Source organism: Periplaneta americana, chromosome 2 (assembly GCF_040183065.1).
Source record: "Periplaneta americana isolate PAMFEO1 chromosome 2, P.americana_PAMFEO1_priV1, whole genome shotgun sequence".
NCBI classification, from domain to species: domain Eukaryota; kingdom Metazoa; phylum Arthropoda; class Insecta; order Blattodea; family Blattidae; genus Periplaneta; species Periplaneta americana.
In genome coordinates this window covers 77,998,028-78,017,244 of record NC_091118.1, presented here as the reverse complement: position 1 = coordinate 78,017,244, position 19,217 = coordinate 77,998,028, and the positions used below count along the sequence as shown (strand labels likewise).

General features: G+C 35.7%; 1 protein-coding gene across 2 annotated transcripts in view; it reads right to left on the bottom strand.

The window, feature by feature from the left end:
* The window catches only part of Invadolysin (leishmanolysin-like peptidase, invadolysin), a 690,653-nt gene that overhangs the window by 335,931 nt on the left and 335,505 nt on the right, over positions 1 to 19,217 (bottom strand). Inside the window, exon 1 of one of the 2 annotated variants that reach the window (XM_069818007.1) lies at positions 3,305 to 3,369. The exons of the other annotated variant lie outside the window; for it this stretch is intronic. The gene's annotated coding sequence lies outside the window, so the exon portion shown is untranslated. Of the gene's footprint in view, positions 1 to 3,304; positions 3,370 to 19,217 lie in introns of those variants that run through there. 2 annotated transcript variants of the gene reach the window in all.

Here is a 19,217-nt window from a genome sequence, read left to right as displayed (position 1 = left end):
GTGACGAGAATACCGGATCCCGGAAAATTCGCCGCAAACCCTCTCTCCCATTGTCGGTCAGATCAGAGCTGCACATAACATTACTGCCAACCCGGGGTCATTAAAAATTATGCCCCCACAACATAAAAAACGATCTACGAAAATTTAATCGAAATGAAGACAAAGAACTGAATAGTCAATATCCAAATGAAAGTAGTAAAAAAGGGAAAATGATACACAGCAAATAAAATTAAATATAACTTTAAATGTACACAATGATGTACCGATAAGCATTTCCTTACTGCGTAGAGTAGGTTTAATTTCTACTTAATTGATAAAAAAATTTCTTTCTTCTTAACTTCTGCAATACACTGTCTAGCCTTTATTAATCAGTTAATCTTTTGTACTTTGATTTTCATTGTAAATTTAATATTAATTGTAATTATAATTGTAATTGCATTTTTAATATTGCAGTTGTAATTCCGATAGCCTTATCTCTACCAGGTTAAATGGACAGACAGATGGACAGAAGGACAGACAGACAGACAGACAGACAGACAGGCAGACTGACAGACAGGCAGAAAATAGACAAACAAACAAACAAATTAATTAATTAATTAAATTAATGAAATAAATAATATACACGTAGTACTTTATATGTATTTCCAGCGATCATCATCCTGCCATTTGCTGGATCTGAAATCTCCCAAATTTTGTTTCATTCCTTCACTAGTGAAATAGTCTCCCACTGCTTCGTTCATTGTCCAGAACGCTGATCATTAACTTACTACTAATTTTATTTTACTTATTTCATTTCCACGCTTAACGCTGTCATTCCTTTCATTACGTAGCACTAAACGATATTGCCATTAATTTCACTTTCACTATCGTAATTAGTTGTAATAGATGTCGTATCGCACAACACAGAAGATGCACTCGCATCGATGATAAAAAACTCTATTTTGTGTGTCACATTAACTGGGCACTTTCTGTTGGTTTTCTAAGAATTTGGGTTTTGATTATTTTTCATCCTCGCTTATTCTTCTCGCATCCTAATTTAATAATTGAAACTAACTTATGTATTATCTTCTTCTACTTCCAATGTAGGCTTGATGCTTGTTCCTCTTCAATAATGTGCCTCTACTGTGTCTTTCCGTCCCGCGCCGTGGCGTCGTGGTCTAAGGCATCTTGCCTAAGACTCGCGTTACGGAATGCGCGCTGGTTCGAGCCCTCATGGGGGAAAAATTTATCATGAAATTTCGGCCAGTGTATGGGACCGGTGCCCATCCAGCATCATGATGCACTTGGGGAGCTACGATAGGTAGCGAAATCTGGTTGCGAAAGGCAGCTATAACGACTGAGGGAATCATCGTCCTAACTACACGATACCTCCATTCTGGTTGGATGATCGTCCACCTCTGCTTCGGCATGTGGACGTGAGGCCAGCAACCGGCTGCCCCTTCATAGGCTGTAGAGCCACGGATTATTTTACTGTGTCTTTCCATCTTCTCTTTGGTCGCCCTATGCTTCTCTTTCCAATTGGAAATTGTCCCAGGCTATTTTTACTATTCCGTTTGATTGCATGTTCGCAAAAGTAAACTCAGTATTTTTGTCGTACCATACAGAACTAAATTTTCCACGAGTTCTCTAGCGCAGTAGTATTCATGTTTTATTATCTTTGTATCCCATACTGCATTGCAATCATACCGCAGATGCTATTGTCAACATACAGGGTGAGTTTTAAGTCTACCGACAAACTTCAGGCGGTGATTTCTGACTGAAAATGGATCACAAATGTTTATATCACCTTGTGTCCAAAAATGCATAGTTTCCAGTGCAGAACGACATCGTAAAAGATCCCTGGCCGGAATCCCATCCATGTCACAACAGATATTCAAAGTGGCCTCTATGGGATGCAATGCACGCGTTCACACGTCGCATCATAGATTGCCTCACTCGGTCGAATGTTCCGGCCTGTGTCCGAATAGCGTCACAGGCTACGTGGACACGCTGTTCAAGGGTCTCAACATCAGGAACAGGCTCACTGTACACAACACCTTTCAGATGCCCCCACAAGTAAAAATCTAGGGGGTTTAAGTCCGGTGATCGAGCAGGCCATGCATCTCTCGACAGTTTTCACCTGCTTGGGCATACACGAACACAATCTCGGCTCGTTCCTGGAATAAATATCGGACCGTTTTGCTTCTAAGTTGCTTAAATCACACTATCTGCAACACACAAAACGCACACTGCAAGTTATGAGAGAATGTCGTCAGTGCTATCTACTGTGGAAACTATGCATTTCCGGACACAAGGTGATGTGAACTTTTGTGCTCCATTTTCAGTCAGATATTAGCCCCTGAAGTTTGTCGGAGGACTTAAAACTCATCCTGTATACTTCTCACAACACACCCTCCGCTACATCCTAATTAGATATGATTTCTCCCACTTCACACTACAAATCGGCTTACAAGTTATTATCAAAATATATCTCCTTTCCCAACTCATTCTAAACAACGGCTTTTTGAGTATTTTCCGCGAGACACTCAAAACAATACAACAGTTACAGATGCATACTAAATCCATTGTTAGATAGCTGCGTTCAACTGGCTGAAATTATAAAAAAATCGTTTAAATATGTAGGTATCTATGGAATAAAGAAATTAGATTTTTCTCTATCGTATAGTGTAGACCAATTTTGGATTTAAAAAAATGCATGAATATCTCGAGCTTGCAAAAGAAGTCTTAAATTTTTGTAACATATGCAACCTCATATGAATGCAAAATATGCTTCTTGTCTATGATTTCCATCGAAACAAAGACGAGAAATCTCATTTAACTTGAAACTGATAGTCTATTACTATGTGTGTATCGAATACAGTGTTCAAATTTGAGAGATACTTTCTGAAAAACAGGTATTTTTTAATAAAATTATTTTTTACTTTAGTGCTACTATAACTACTGAATGATTCTTGTGCTAAATGTTGTTCATGTTTCGGAACACACGGTAAGTGTATGTTAATAAGGCTTTTTTTTTTTTTTGTAAATCATTTCGCGACCCCTTTCAGCTCTTTATACGACGACCCTTGGTGTCGTGACCCCCAGTTTGGGAACGATTGGTCTATTGGACCTTCACACAATTTGCATCATTTAGTGTTAGTGTTAGTGAATTTGTATTTATTGTTGACTGGTAGGCTAAAGGAGGAGGCCCTATAGTTTTAGTCCTGTCAAATTAAGTTAATTCATTAATTAATAAGATACTTCGTCTCATTACACACCCCACGTTCTGATTTACAAACCACTGGTAATGTAATTATGTACTTACTAGTAACACAGTTCCAATTGGTAATCAAACATAGATGGCTCTGTTTCAGGCCATAGAAGCCGGTATGTTGTAATCCTTACCTAAAAACAGAGAAAAATTAGATTAGACTAGACAAATAATAATAATAATAATAATAATAATAATAATAATAATAATAATAATAATTAATAATAATAATAATAATAATAATAATAATAATAATAATAATAATAATAATAATAATAGGCCAAGACTGTTTCTTTGATAGCTCTAAAATATTCAATCTATCTTCTGAGAAATCACATATATAAAGTAAATTAATAACAAAAAATTATAATTTATATTTCTCACGAAAACATTTTCATAAAATTGTACGTATTATTTTTCTTGTATATTTGATATACTTTGTCCTTCAGGGCAACCCCTATTTTAGGGGAAGTTTGTTTACATAATAATAATAATAATAATAATAATAATAAATAATAATAATAATAGTAATAATAAACAGTATTTACGAAAACACATGTCTACCCACCATCTTATTCGACCCTTCGGCCTGCATACAGCTACAATACCCTCCACTACACCCTCTTTCTCAACTTTTCTCAGTCGGCTGTAATTCTCGAATTTTTTTTCCGGTTAATTTTTTTTTTCTTTATGACTGTGATTCTCATTTCATTACAGTAAGTGTTAAAAGGAAACCTCTTGTTCTGTTATGTCATTCAGTGTCAATTGATATTTAAATCGTCTTGAAAATGCTTATTCATTTTAAGGGTTCGCATACCAAGCAAACAATTATAAAATACTTTTTTTTTTTTTCGAAAGAAAAGGGTGGATACTGGTAAGCTATGTCGTACTACATAATGGGGTAATAATACAGTACTGCTGTTCATGAATGATATAATTCAATAAGAATGGTGGTGATAAATAGCTACTGTATGTCAGTCAAAATTAGAATACCCGCCTAATACACAGTCCCAGTAAATACGCGGTTTAACGCGGATTCTTGTCGGGGTTTTACTCTAATAATAATAATAATAATAATAATAATAATAATAATAATAATAATAATAATAATAATAATAATTTATTATTATGACACTATTTCATTAATAACAAACTTTTCGCGAAACGTCCTACCACTTTTTTATTTAGCCTACGACTACACCAGACTACTGACTACACACGAGAAATTAGGTTACATTAAACTTTTACTCCGCTGCCTCTATGTTTCAGAAACCAAACAAACGTAGAAGTTACCAACGTAAAGAGAGCGACCTGTATAAAATGTGTCTTGCAGGATATTTCCTACACTGTTTCGTAAAGATAAAGGTAAATTTTTGTTAAAGGTAAAAGAGAAGATGGAAACGATACGATAAAAGAACTTAAATGGGAAACTTTGGAAAACAGACGTAGGAAAACTAGAATAACATCATTGTATAGAGCACATCTAGGTCAGAAAGCATGGGTAGACATAACGGCTCGGTTAGAAAAGCCAACGTACTATGGTAGGAACGATCATGATTTTAAAATCAAATGTAGGAAACAGAAAACGGATGTAGGTAAATTCTCATTTTTAAATAGAACTATAAATGATTGGAATGACCTACCTGCAGCGGTCTTTGAGGGCTGTCCTTCCTTAAGGAGATTCAAGAATAATTTAAAAAGTTGTATATAAAGTGAAAATTAAAATTAAGGTGACATTCAACATTTAATTTTTTAAGGTGACATGTATTTATCTAGGCTGACGAGTTTACTTCCTTGGTTTGAATTGTAAATTATTTAAAACTAGCGTGTAAGAGGGCCTTAGACTAGAAATGTTTAGTTTAAATGTAGTTCTGTTTATAAGTATGCATAAGGATGTAATTATTTGACTTATTTGAACTGTTGTATCAGTGAAGCGAGGTGAGTCAGTGAAGTTGTGGTTTTACAGTACAGTGAACAGTTCCGATCAGTGATAATTTATAGCGTCAATGAAATGTGTTCTATAGTGTCAGTGAAATGTGTTACAGAGTGTCAGTGAAATGTGTGCTAAAGTGTCAGTGAAATGCGTCATAGTGCCACTAGAGGGAATGAGATGAGAGTAAAGTGAAAGACTATTGAAACTTATGTAGGACCTATAGATAATTATGTAGGTTGTATTGTAAAATTAGGTATTTTATTTTACGTTTTATTATTATTGTGTTAAATTGTATTGTGTATTATTATTGTTTGTATTGGGTATTTTTATTGTATTGTGTGTAAAATTGTATATGTGTTGTAAAATTGTATTGTGTATTGGTTATCATTTTACTGTGTATTGTTAATATTGTATATATCACTGCCACCGGGTGCTTGCCCATTTGCAGTGTAAATAAATACACACACATACAAATAGCTCCAAAAGCATTAATTATTCAGAGCACGTGCTCTGCGTGGAATCGAACCCCCGACGCAGGAAGTTACGCAAAGCAAGACTGCCTTGACCAAGCCCGCAGCAATTCCAAATCAATGCGTCACTCTCTTTTACTTCCTTCCGACGACATAGCATCCTAATCCCCCATACCCACTCTCTCTTCAGAACAAAGAGCGTTCTTCTGTTTTGTATCTCCATGAGAATCTCGTTCCTTCCTACTTAAGTGATGGCAACACATTACAAACTATTTAAGTTGTTCTGTTTCTCCACGCAAAATTACCATTAGTTCTTCAATTTTATATCCCAATTGCAGCCTGCGACAAGGTAGACCTATATAATCTTTCCATATTATCCATAAACTATAAAATATAAAACACCTTATTTCCATAAAGTGTGTATTGTAGCATTATATCTTCTTGGGAAGCTATCGGACTGCCCTACATATCCACAAATCTTCTTATATACAGAGTGATTCAAAACCTCTGCGACAAACTCTGAGGGGTGATAGATCTAACAATAAGGAACCCTTTTTTGTTAAATAACTTATGTCTTTTGACGCGTCGTTTCGAAGTTACCGTTTAAAATGTTTTTGAGCGGGCGTACGTCAATGTATGCGAATGTGTGCACCCCTGTTTGTTTGTTGAAATGTTTGTAAGAGACGAGAAGGTTGTTGTTGTTTGTTTACGTTTAATATTCAATACCTTTTCCTTTCAATTCAGTGTAATCATCAATTGAGAATGGGTCTTCACTTTTCCCGAGTTAGCCGACATGGTAATGTGTTATGGGGAGGCTCGCGAAAACGGAAGAAGAGCTCTCCACATGTACCAGCAACAGTTTCAAAACAGAAATCACCCTCACCACACAATGTTTGCTCGACTTTATCAGCGCCTTCGAGACGATGGGTCTCTTCGTCCCCGGCGCATTGGTGCAAGACCGCGTAGACATCCATTCTCAATTGATGATTACACTGAACTGAAAGGAAAAGGTATTGAACATTAAACGTAAACAAACAACAACAACCCTTCTCTTCTCTTACAAACATCTCAACAAACAAACAGGGGTGAACACATTCGCATACATTGACGTACACCCGCGCAAAAATATGTTCAACGGTAACTTCGAAACGACGCGTCAAAAGACATAGGTTGTTTAACAAAAAGGATTCCTTAATGTTAGATCTATCACCCCTCAGAGTTTGTCGCAGAGGTTTTGAATCATTCTGTATATTCATTTCTTGTAGCTACTGTATCTCGACAGTTCTGCAGCTCTGTATTGCCGAAAAACCTTATTAACGCAGAACATGTTCTTTTGTTGTGTATATCCATAACATCTGACCGTGTTTTTTATATCTGCAATACAAATTACAGTATTATAGGTTATTTGCCTCAGATTGAGGTTCTCGCTGATATGTACATCCATTATCAGGCAATACACCTCACTTGACGGTATGTATCAGAGGAACATCAATAAAATTGTTTGTATGCATCCGAAGTCTGATTAGTATAATATGTAGCTAATCGGCGATGTATGCAATGGAGGGAGGAAAGAAATTGGCCACCCTAATTATCTTTTGGCCTAGTGGCCTCATAAGTGGTGACTTCTTGATATTACTTGTGAGGTTCAGGCCTGTCTTTGGACAGTTTACAAAATAACAACAATCACGCTATTATCTATCCAAGCCAAGAACCATACTACACCAAAACAATATGACATCACTGACTGACCTGCGATTGGTTGAAGACCAAAGCCAAGATACGCTATAAAATACAGTCCCGTAAATATTTCATTATAATTAACATTTTTACACATACCGTATTATGCCAATTCATATCAGTGCAATGTAATTAACATTTATGCTAGATTAAAACAAACCTAATGTACCTACAGTAAAGTGTATTATTTGATCTTTTGTGCTTATCACGTGTGTAGTGACACATTAGTATGGTTCCTGGCTTGGATAGATAATTATTTTAATGTTTATAATAAAGAAAATACTTCCATTAATTACCGTAAAATGTTTTTCTTTTATCTCCAAATTAGCCTAAAACGTGTTTTGGTATAGCTATTATATATTTACAGAAATTTAACTAGAACGTGTTGTTATTTTGTATGTAATGGAAATTTATCATAAAACGCGTATTGCAATAAAAAGTGTGTTTGAGTATACCCATATTTATGCGGGAATTCATTGCAAAGCTTGTTTCATTGTGTTCTACTTCCATGGCAACCTATCGAAGGAGTTCTTTTGTTCAATATTCCTATGAAAACTTAACAAAACGCATGTTGCGTTGATACGTATCTCTATAAAAAAATTTAAAGCAGAGAATATTCTTTGTTTCGTAATTCCATTACAACCTATCGCAGAATACATTGTTCCAGCATAAATTATTATCAGGTGTATGAAAGGATAGCAGAAAGACCCAAGTATGTTGGATGGTATAGGTGTGGGGAGAGGAATGAGGAAAATGTCCGTCTATAGTAAAGTTGTACGTAAGGAGCGGTACAGTCTGTACATGTAATATGAAGTACCGGTACAACGTTTACGTTTGTAGTGTCGTGTTACAATAACCAACAGCATCATTTGCAAATTTGTAACACTAAAAGACTGATGATCATCAGTTAACAGTCTTACGTATAGAAAAGTAACCTTTCACATCTGTTGATGCGACACGATACTTATTTTAAATAAGGTATACCTACACTCAGGGACAAAAAACCGGACACTTATTCTATAAGAAGAAAAATTACATGTATATTAGTCAGAGTTTTTGTAGGCCATGCAATTTAATACCCATTAATTTGTGATAATTTCGTTACCATGGATTCGTGTGAACAAGCCATTATTATGAGATACACAATTTATTTGTAGAAAGTATGAGTTACTACAGAATTTGTGTCTGTTTTTGTTTTTTATTGTCGTTATTTATTTAATTTCCACATGTCACTGTTTTGAGTGTAAGTTGGTAGTCACACTTCATCTTTTTAAAGAATGCGACCCGAAGATATTACTGTAGCCGTGCTCTAAATCAGTGATGTCAAAGCAAGCGCATTTTTCTGACCTTGACGTCGTGCGCGGGCATCAAGCAATAAGTATGGAAAGAGGAAGGGTTGTGTATATGAATAAGCAGCCTGTTGGATTAAGAAAACAGTGGTACACAAACTTCAGACGGAACGTGAAATTTTATGTGGTTATTTTTATATGGCTTCTTTCTATTTGATATTATCTATATTTTCTGTAAAACAAAACTATTAATACCAATTATTTCTTAATATTGCACTTGTTTTTTAAATGTTAATAACATAATAGAGAGCTAAGAAGGAATATTCACATAAGTTCCATAATAGTACAACAGTTGTACTATTATGGAACTATAGTTACTATACTGCACTAAATGGATGAAACACATCATTCATAAAGAAAGTGATATCCCAAAAAAAAAAGAGATTGAGTATGACATGATAAGTTGGAATTGATATTGATGGTACCTTTAGCCTTATAAAAGTAATCAATAAACCAATCAAAACAATATTACAGTACAAAGCAAAGTTACCTAGATGCTGTATATGTTTTAAGTGTAACTAATATTCCATAACAAAACCCTCATCGCATTATGCTTTTAAGGTGATATTGGTGAGCAACATCCTGTCTTCAGAATATTAAATTATTTTCTCGAAATGTGCTAAAGCTATAGAGCTGACATTTTTACAACAAATGGGCACGCATTTTTTTGCTTATTATGTAACAGTAGTTGCTTTGTTAATTCATTTCCTTACAAACAATTTCCATGCGAATATTTTCAAAATTTTCAATACACTATCTTCAGTAATACGTATTTACGGTATATTAGATTTACGAAAACATTCTGTAATATTAGGCCTATATCTGAAAATTTCACTTTTCTATAAAAAAAAGTTGAACAGCTGGGGGGATCATCGTGCTAACCACACGATACCTCCATTCTAGTTGGATGATCGTCCACCTCTGCTTCGGCATGTGGGCGTGAGGCCAGCAGCCGGCTGGTCGGTCTAGGCCCTTCACGGGCTGTAGCGCCACGGAAAAAAAATTTAGCCACGAATACTTTCACTCGACCTGTCATAGAAGCGGCTCCGTCTATACAAACACTAATGCAATCCTCCCATGTTAATCCATTGCGGACCACATATTCATTAGCTGTATGAAATATTTCTTTACTGATTGCTCGCTCAGTCAGTTCTTTCCAAAAAACGAAAATAGCTACTTGCAATTACATCTCCATCAATGTACCTAATGTGGGAAAGAAGTTGTGAGTGACCGCTAATATCGGTGGACTCGTCGATCTGAAGTGAGAACTTATGACTGCTCTTTATTTTCTCCTTCATAACGTCTTCGATGTCACTGGACATGTCACTAATAATACTTACTTTGTGGTTCCGTAAAAAAATGTATCCCTGATCGCGTTCTACGTATTTTTTTTTATTTCCATGACAATTTAACGCGTTGTTTCACATTTCTGTCACAAATTACCACATAGCGTGTACTGTTACTAATGCTCACGGCAATTCTCACAAAATGTGTTCTTTTATTTTGTATCTCTATGGTAACCAATCTAGCGCTTGCAGTCACTATGTGCACATCATTGCAATAATTGCCTTGCACAATCGTCGGACATCTGGTCCAGGCGCGCGCCCTCCTTCTTCTGTTATTACTGTTATTACTTCGAGATTCATTTGAGTGAGGAGCTGCGGACAGAAGATATGAGAGTGCAACGCTCTGGCACTCGTCACGAAACAAAGCAGAATGTGCACCACGCCGTGCAGGTGTGCTGGCAATTCGCTCTGCTCTTCCGGGTCATGGAGTATTGTGGTTCGCAACCAGAGACAACACGTTTGCTTTGCAAACCTTGCGTATAAACAAAAGCTTGGCATATTTTCACAGCAGGTAATATCGGTCAAAACAAGACAAAAAGTTCCTATGAACATAGTATAGCTTAAATCCTGAAATAAAATATCTATTGAGATATTGATCATTCTTTACTGTGACCAGAGAGCTCCAAAATAGCGCTTACAAGCGGTTTAGATTCGATCGGTTACAGAACATCAGTCAAGGTTGGGAAACCGACCGAATATTCGATTTTCAACCGGTTACCCCTTATGTTTTTCACGTAAACAGAACACCAGGCGCACTTCATAATACAGGAAACCGATATTTTTTGAGTACACAAACAGAGCAACAATTGAATAAAATTTACTTTGTCTTGTTAACAAATATGTTTGCTGGACATATCTAAAATTATTGATTGGACACTTTAATACACTTATTTTCATAACTACGTCTCGTCCCATTTTTATATTTCCATTTCGTACAATATTCTCGTCACGAGACGTTACTTACTTAAAAGCCATTTGTAAGTAAGTAACGTCTCGTGATGAGAATATTGTACGAAATGGAAATATAAAAATTGGAAATTTATCCTTTGAAGAGGTGGAAAAATCCAAATACCTGGGAGCAAGAGTAACAAATATAAATGATACCCGGGAGGAAATTAAACACAGAATAAATATGGGAAATGCCTGTTATTATTCGGTTGAGAAGCTTTTATCATCCAGTCTGCTGTCAAAAAATCTGAAAGTTAGAATTTATGAAACAGTTATATTACCGGTTGTTCTTTATGGTTGTGAAACTTGGACTCTCAATTTGACAGAGGAACATAGGTTAAGGGTGTTTGAGAATAAGGTGCTTAGGACAATATTTGGGGCTAAGAGGGATGAAGTTACAGGAGAATGGAGAGAGTTACACAACACAGAACAGCATGCATTGTATTCTTCACCTGACATAATTAGGAACATTAAATCCAGACGTTTGAGATGGCAGGGCTTATAGCACGTATGGGCGATTCCAGAAATGCATAAAGAGTGTTAGTTGGGAGGCCGGAGGGAAAAATGCCTTTGGGGAGACCGAGACGTAGATGTGAAGATAATATTAAAATGGATTTGAGGGAGGTGGGATATGATGATAGAGACTGGATTAATCTTTCTCAGGATAGGGACCAATGGCGGGCTTATGTGAGGGCGGCAATGATCCTCGGGTTCCTTAAAAGCCAGTAAGTAAGTATACAGAAATGAACAAATCGACACTGGTAACAACAAAGGAACTAAGTGTAAGCAGAATATGAAACCTGGTGCTTAAGGGGAGGTGGTACACCATGGCAGGTTAAAATATAATGTGTATGTGTCCTGATCCATTTACAAAAATGTCAATCAATACAGAAACCATCAATATATAAGTGTACCAAATTGGTAGTTTTAGAGAAAATCCAAAATAAAGATAGCAAATTTAACATTGCGGAGATAGGGTGTACCACCTCCCCTTAAAGAAATAAAGAGTAAAATAAATTACAATTACTTGCTAAAGAGAAGAGCAATTAAGTACATAGGCCTTCGTTCTAGTGTAATATTTATATTTTAAACAAAAAATGCATACCTCTCAAACAGTAGTTTTTTTTTATATATGATGCCTTTTAATTACTCTAAAGAGGTGCATTATTATTTCATTAATAAATCATTTTTAAGAAGATAGTGTTATTAATAAAAAAAGTACCACTTCTGAAGCTCAAATGCTTGTACTTTCACGAAGCATGTTGTTGTCCTTCAAGGTACGCAACTGTAATACCTGGACTGGATGAATGAATCAATCAATGAATCTGTGAATGAATCAATAAATTAATCAATCTATGAGTCAATCAATCCATACATGAATGAATCAGTGAATTGATGTATGAATGAATCAATGAGTCGATAGGTATGGTATAGTTGGTTATTTAACGACGCTGTATCAACTACTAGGTTATTTAGCGTCGATGAGATTGATGATAGCGAGATGGTATTTGGCGAGATGAGGCCGAGGATTCGCCATAGATTACCTGGCATTTACCTTACGGTTGGGAAAAACCTCGGAAAAAAACCAACCAGGGATCGAATCCGCGCCCGAACGCAACTTCAACCGGCAGGCAAGCGCCTTAACCGACTGAGCCACGCTGGTGGCCTCAATGGGTGGATGGATGGATGATGGGTGAATCGATGGATGATTGATTGACTGATTGATTGAATGTACTGAGAGAGAAAGAATTATTAATTAAATGGTAGGCCTACACGATGATAAATGCGTCCTTGCAAGGGCTCTTGTAATTCCTGCATGGCTCAATGTGGTCTGTCTTTGCCGTCCACCAACAAAGAGTGAGAAACTCGAATATTCGATAAACCGAACCTGAGATACTCCGCGAGATGGGAGAGTTTTGCATACTGACTATAGAGCCAGGCGTTCAATAGCAATATAATATAATTTATATTTTTCGTAACCGGTGTGCACGACTCTAATTGTGATCCAATATCATGAATCGTTTAAGAACACAAAAAAATAATTCATAAGTTTTGAAAGTGGGAAACATTCTTCAACAATGAAATCTAGTGTCCTAAATTTAATGCACTATCTTCCAAATTATCTTGTTAGTTGTGATGCATACTAGTGTCCTGCAAAGTTCGAACATGTGAGAGGCTACCAAGACATTAAAAACTTCATCTTATTTTATGTGAAAACTAAACGCAAGATTTGTACTAAAATCCTTCAGCGGTTAAAGCATGACAGCGAATATTTTTATAACAACGTGAAACAAACACGACAGGCCTCCTCCTGCAGAGCGAACATCAACGAATATCGAACTTCGATATACTCGACAAACTTGAACAGAACATAGCGCCCGTAATGCACGACGCTAGTGCATACTATTCAATGATGTAGACTGTGTTTTTGTCTGGCTAATTTATTTTTCTTCTGTTCAATTTTGCAATGCATTAACGGATGTGTTTCATGCACAATGAGGCACCACCTCATTTTCTACACATCGTGCAATACCTATCCCAGACATTTAATGTCTGAGGATCCAGTAGCATGGCCTTCATAATCACCTCACTTTAATCCTTTGGATTTTTGGTTTCGGTGACACTTAAAGAGCTTGGTGCGTGCCACAAAGTGCAAACATTAAAGGAGTGTATGTGTGTACAATGTATGTCAGCATATCCAAGATCAGATAGGTGTGTTCGGAAGAGTATGTAATTTACTGAGACGTAAGACTGAAAGATGTGTGACAATGCGTGGTAACCACATAGCGCACCTTCTATAGTTAACTACTCGACAGACAAATGAGGATAATAGGTCATAATACAATACGGTCCATATCTCAAATTATATTTGTTTACAGACATATGTTCCTTCTTCCTCAACTTCCATGAGTCAAAGTTCTGTAAATAACACATGTTTAATTCACCTAAGACCCAATTTAGTCGAAATTGCATGTTGTTAAAATGTCAAAAAATTTTAAGTCTTCCTCTATTCAAATCTGAGTAAGTCATATGTAAAAACCCATTATGGCAAAAAAAGGGGGAGGGTGTATAAATTGGTATTTATGAATTCCTTTAGGTTAATTTCTATCACAACGTAAAAATGCAAAATTCGCTAAAAATCGTTCAAACTTTATGAAAAAATATCTGTCCAATTGCAACAGCAGCTATAAACATGTTTCTGTCCAATGAACAGACATTTCGCCTCTACTTTCCAGTTTTAAACGTCGTTATTTCTTCCCAGATTTGAGGATACTGATTTTACGCAGATGCATTTTTATACGGAAGTATATTATTTTACTCTCAGTCTTAAAAAGAACCTGATCCAATCTTTAGTGATGCCCCACTTCGATTATTGCGATTCTCTATTCACGAATCTAAATACTGATCTTGCTCACAGACTACAGCGTGTTCACAATATCTGCGTTCGTTTGGTTTGTAACATTAGAAAATTCGAACATGTAACACCGTCACTAGAATTGAATCGGTCATTGCAGAAAGGGGATAAGTCATAAAATCTTACTTTTGAGATAATCAATAAAAACTGTTTTCTTCTTCCAATACTGGAGTAATCATTATAAATATTTTTTCTTACTTTGTTTATGAATAGTGAAGTATAATACATCATGTTAGACATCTGACATCTCAAACACTTTTGTTTAAAGTTGTTTAATCGAACCATGACTTATCCCCTTTCTGCAAGGAATTGTTAAATATAAAAGAAAAAAATATATAAATTACAATTTTGGGCTAATGTAATATTTGAAAAATAACTAAATGTTAATAATTACAATGATAACGATGTTTTGTGTATAATTACTACATTACAGTCACCATTTACATATATATATTTTCATTTCAGTCACTATTCCTACTACAGAAATGTACCAATATGTAATTTTATATCACAGTTTTAAATCAGAACTCTACTTTTAAACTAAAACTTAAAAACTGCATATAGGAGAGCACAATAAAAATACACTAAAGTACTACACAAAATCATTTGTTTCAATTTTTACAGAGTGTATTGTTAGACGTTGGAAGCCACGTCGTCTGTAGATTCCTTGTCACAAGGTGGCCAGTTCTCTTCGTAAAAGGAAGTGTGTTCCAATGGAATGTATTGCCTCACTGTCGAAACGTCTCCAATTTTTTTTCGTATTAATGGGAATTTTCCCATTGTATGCTTTTGTATAGGCATTACTATGCGTCCAGAACCTGGTTTTTTCATACAGAATCTGTGTTTCCTCATTTCACTATCAATGATCAAACTGGCAGTCACACATCCTCAATCATCTTTAGAGTAAACAAATTCACTGAATTGTGCTGAAGAAAACATATTCTTATCTTTCCCTTTCTTCCTCAGTGTGTCTAATGAGCAGGTGGTTTTCTTGTAATACTCTGGCCACCAGTATTTAAAATTCAAAATATCATCAGTAGTAACTGATTCTACAGAAAATCTGTTGTTTGTGTTTGCCTGGTGGATCAAGGTATTGTATTGGTCTGGCACATACTGTATACCCTGTTTGTCTTCCTTAGTTTGCGCTTCACTACACCAAAGTTGCGGTCACAGGGAAGAAATGAATGGCCTCGTTGTGGAAAATAATGAATGATTTTGTTAAATCTCCCCATTTGGGTCAGTGCAAGCAACAATCGAATTAAGATATGATTTTTATTTTGCCCTCCACAGTTATCAGAGAAAAGATACAATTCCTTAACTGAAGAAGAGACATTATTTTCAATGTAGTTCAGAAGGAACACACTTCATTTGAAGATCTGTGGCCTATACCTTCATGATAGGAATAGAAGTGCGCCGTATGGTCTTTGAAATTGTGAATGTTGAAAATTATTGATGACCCAGAGTTGCGTCTAAACAAACAATGAGTAGTTTCTTACCCACATTGTTCTCCTGTCGTACGGGCTGCTACAGACTTCCCAATGGAATTGACGTTCCAATGCCTTCAGTTTATTTTTCTTATTTACATTTCTGCGGTAGTTAATTTCATTGCGTTTACGTTTACCACTAATAACACAGTTTTCTTCCCCTGGGTCACTTACTACTTCTAGCTTATCTGTCATTTTCCTTATCACCTGATGGGTGCATAACTTATTAGATCCGCGGCACTCAGTTGCGTCACGTCGTCGGTCAGTGCAGAAAGAAGGTAAGTCGCTGACTTGTCCCCTTTCTGCAATGACTGCGCTGCTTATGGTACTCTGCTTTGCGTTAAGAATGAGCAAATTTGTCCCATTTCTGTATGGAAATGTGTGTCTAGGTCTGGAGAAAGCAATGGCACTCTTAACTCATTTTCGCGTTTTTCATGACTTATCCCCTTTCTGCAATGACCGATTCAATTGTTGTCTTGGAATCCACTTAAAGAAAGAAGATTCTTCAATTTCCTCTTATTACCATTTAAAATCATCCACACCTCCACACCCTCTTACACCTAGCATCTCGTTTTGTTTACCTTTCACTACCTCGACCCGGAACATGCACCTTCTCTCTATTCCTCTGCACAGAACATCCTTCTATTCATTTCAGCATATCGATTCCACACCTCTGGAATTCTCTCCCTGACCATGTCAGAGACTGTCGGACAATATCAAAATTCAAATTTAAATTAAACAACATATTCTAGTTCATGGAATTGCTTCTTGAACACCTGTCAGGTTGCGCAAATTCGGCGTAACTATGCTGTTGTAAAATTGACAATTAATATGTAATGTATTTATTATTATTATTATTATTATTATTATTATTATTATTATTAGTTATCACTATCGTCATTGCTATCTCTGTTTTTCTTTCCTTTTTTTCTTGTATTAGCTCTATGAGAGCTCTATAGTGTTCTTTTGACCCTGTTGACCCTCTATAGGCCCTTAATTTAATTTGTATTATTTTTATCAGTGTTTGTGTTTTTGTTTTGCATTTATATGTGCTATCTGGTAGAATGGAAGAGAAGGCCTTGTGGCCTTAATCCTGGCAGATTAAATAATTAAATAAATAAATAAAAGTAAAAATTAACAATGACACAAAATAAGAAATCACATATCACCCTTAGTGATTGTTCTCAGTTAAGTTTAAACACACAAAAATAATGATCGGTATCCTCTTTTGGCATCCATTTTATCATACACTGAATATACTGGCATTGATTTTCTTGCTTCTGGAATCCATGAAGACCTATGAACTTCCAATTTACCAACTCCAACTTTGAGATAATAACCCTCCTTGCACCTAAGCATATCCAGTATCTTCAGGCTTCTACTTACGCCATGCATGGCCGCGAGTCAATTATACTTAATTAAAACAAGCCACAATAGCAGCAATATCGCTTTAAGCAGGAAATCTAGGAAATATACTCTTCTTCAGCAATAATGGTAAACAAACGAGATAGCGAACTCAGAAAGGAAAATAATCCTGTTCTATGATTTTGTGAACGGCTCACTGCACTAATTTAAGTTACAATGAAGAATAATAATTATACAAATCATAAAATATCACAGTACAAAGCATAATTACTCGAAAAAATTAAGGCATTTGAAGTATAAGGTAAATGATAGTCCTACCAATTGCATATTGCGTAACTTCATTTTTTTCAGATACAGTAGAGCGTCTCGTTTAGGCACAGTGAAAACGTAAACAAAGTGCAGGTAACGATTGGGGGAGGACGAGCCGTACGATAAACACGAGGGATGCACAAGGTTTTAGTTATAACATTTATGACAGAGCATTAATTGAAATTATATTTTCCAAAAACACACAAAACAAAAGAACATCAACTGCATAAAGTTATCATATACACATTTTAACAAACAAGCATTTTCTAATTCAATACAAGAAATCAAATTATGCTACTTATATGATATTTTCAAGCAGCATTTTTTACGGTCATGAATTTCATTTTCTGTATGACTAACATAATATCACCGTCTTCTGTGGCCGAATTAACAAAACTACAGTACATCGATCTGAATGACAACACTATTTCCTAAACATAATTATCCCTTCTCAAAGTTCAATTTATTCAGGTAGGCTACGGTACAGAAGACGGTGATATTATATTAGCCATACAGAGAATGAAATTCATAACCGTAAAAAATGCTGTTTAATTAGCAAAATTTGATTTGTTATAAGATATTTCAACATTACAATTGCTTGTTTGTTAAAATGTGTATATGATAGCGTTATGCAATTTGTGTTCTTTTGTTTTGTATGTTTTTGGAAAATGTAATTTCAATTAATGCTCCGCCATAAATGTTGTAACCAAAACCTTGTGCATCCCTCGTGTTTATCGTACGGCTCGTGCTCCCCCCCACACGTTACCTGCACTTTGTTTACGTTTTCACTGTGCCTAAACGAGATCTTTTTCATTCTCGCTTCAATAATCTGATAGTTACAGCTTTCTTCTAGCAACGATTTCAACTACTTAAAGTTTAACAATTGGGTTTTCAACTATGTCCATATAGAATGACCTAGACAGAACCTAGAAATGTAGAGAAAAATGAAAATCGAACATTTTTATTTTTACCCAGCGAATTCCTTTGACAGTATTGGATTTTCATTTCCATTTTAGTGTTCTCTCCTTGGAAACAGAAAAAAATATTTAACATTCATTCCAGCGTGTTTGCAAATACATATAATGTGTTTGTATTTTGACTTCATCATTAAAAATACATAAACACTTGCCTATCCGTACGTTCAATTTCTGAGAGATTCTGCTTGCATACTAACATTTTATTATCTCTCTGATCTCTATTTATTTTTAATGTCTTCCTTTGCTCACACTTTATTTTACGTGTCATTCTTTTAGTGTTTTAACATCCTGTATCTGGCAATAATACAGGGAAAAGCAGAAAAGAAGACAGAGAATATGACGTAAAAGTGAGGCTGAATTCTGAAAAGAAAGGAAGCAGAAAAAACAGGGAGATGGACGGCAGCTCTCAAGTCATAATAGGACACTGACTTGACCTTTTCTCGTACTGCGCTTTCTCCTTCGTCAGTGGTGGGTCACGTTGCACTTGGGAGCGCGACGACTTGGCATTAAGCCTGAAGTAGTTGGTTCAAGCCTCACCTAAGGCGATGAGTTTTAGAAGGAGCAAATGAAGAGCATTGTTTCAAATCGTATTATGTCCAACAAACCATTGTTTACAGGAATGACGAAAAACTGA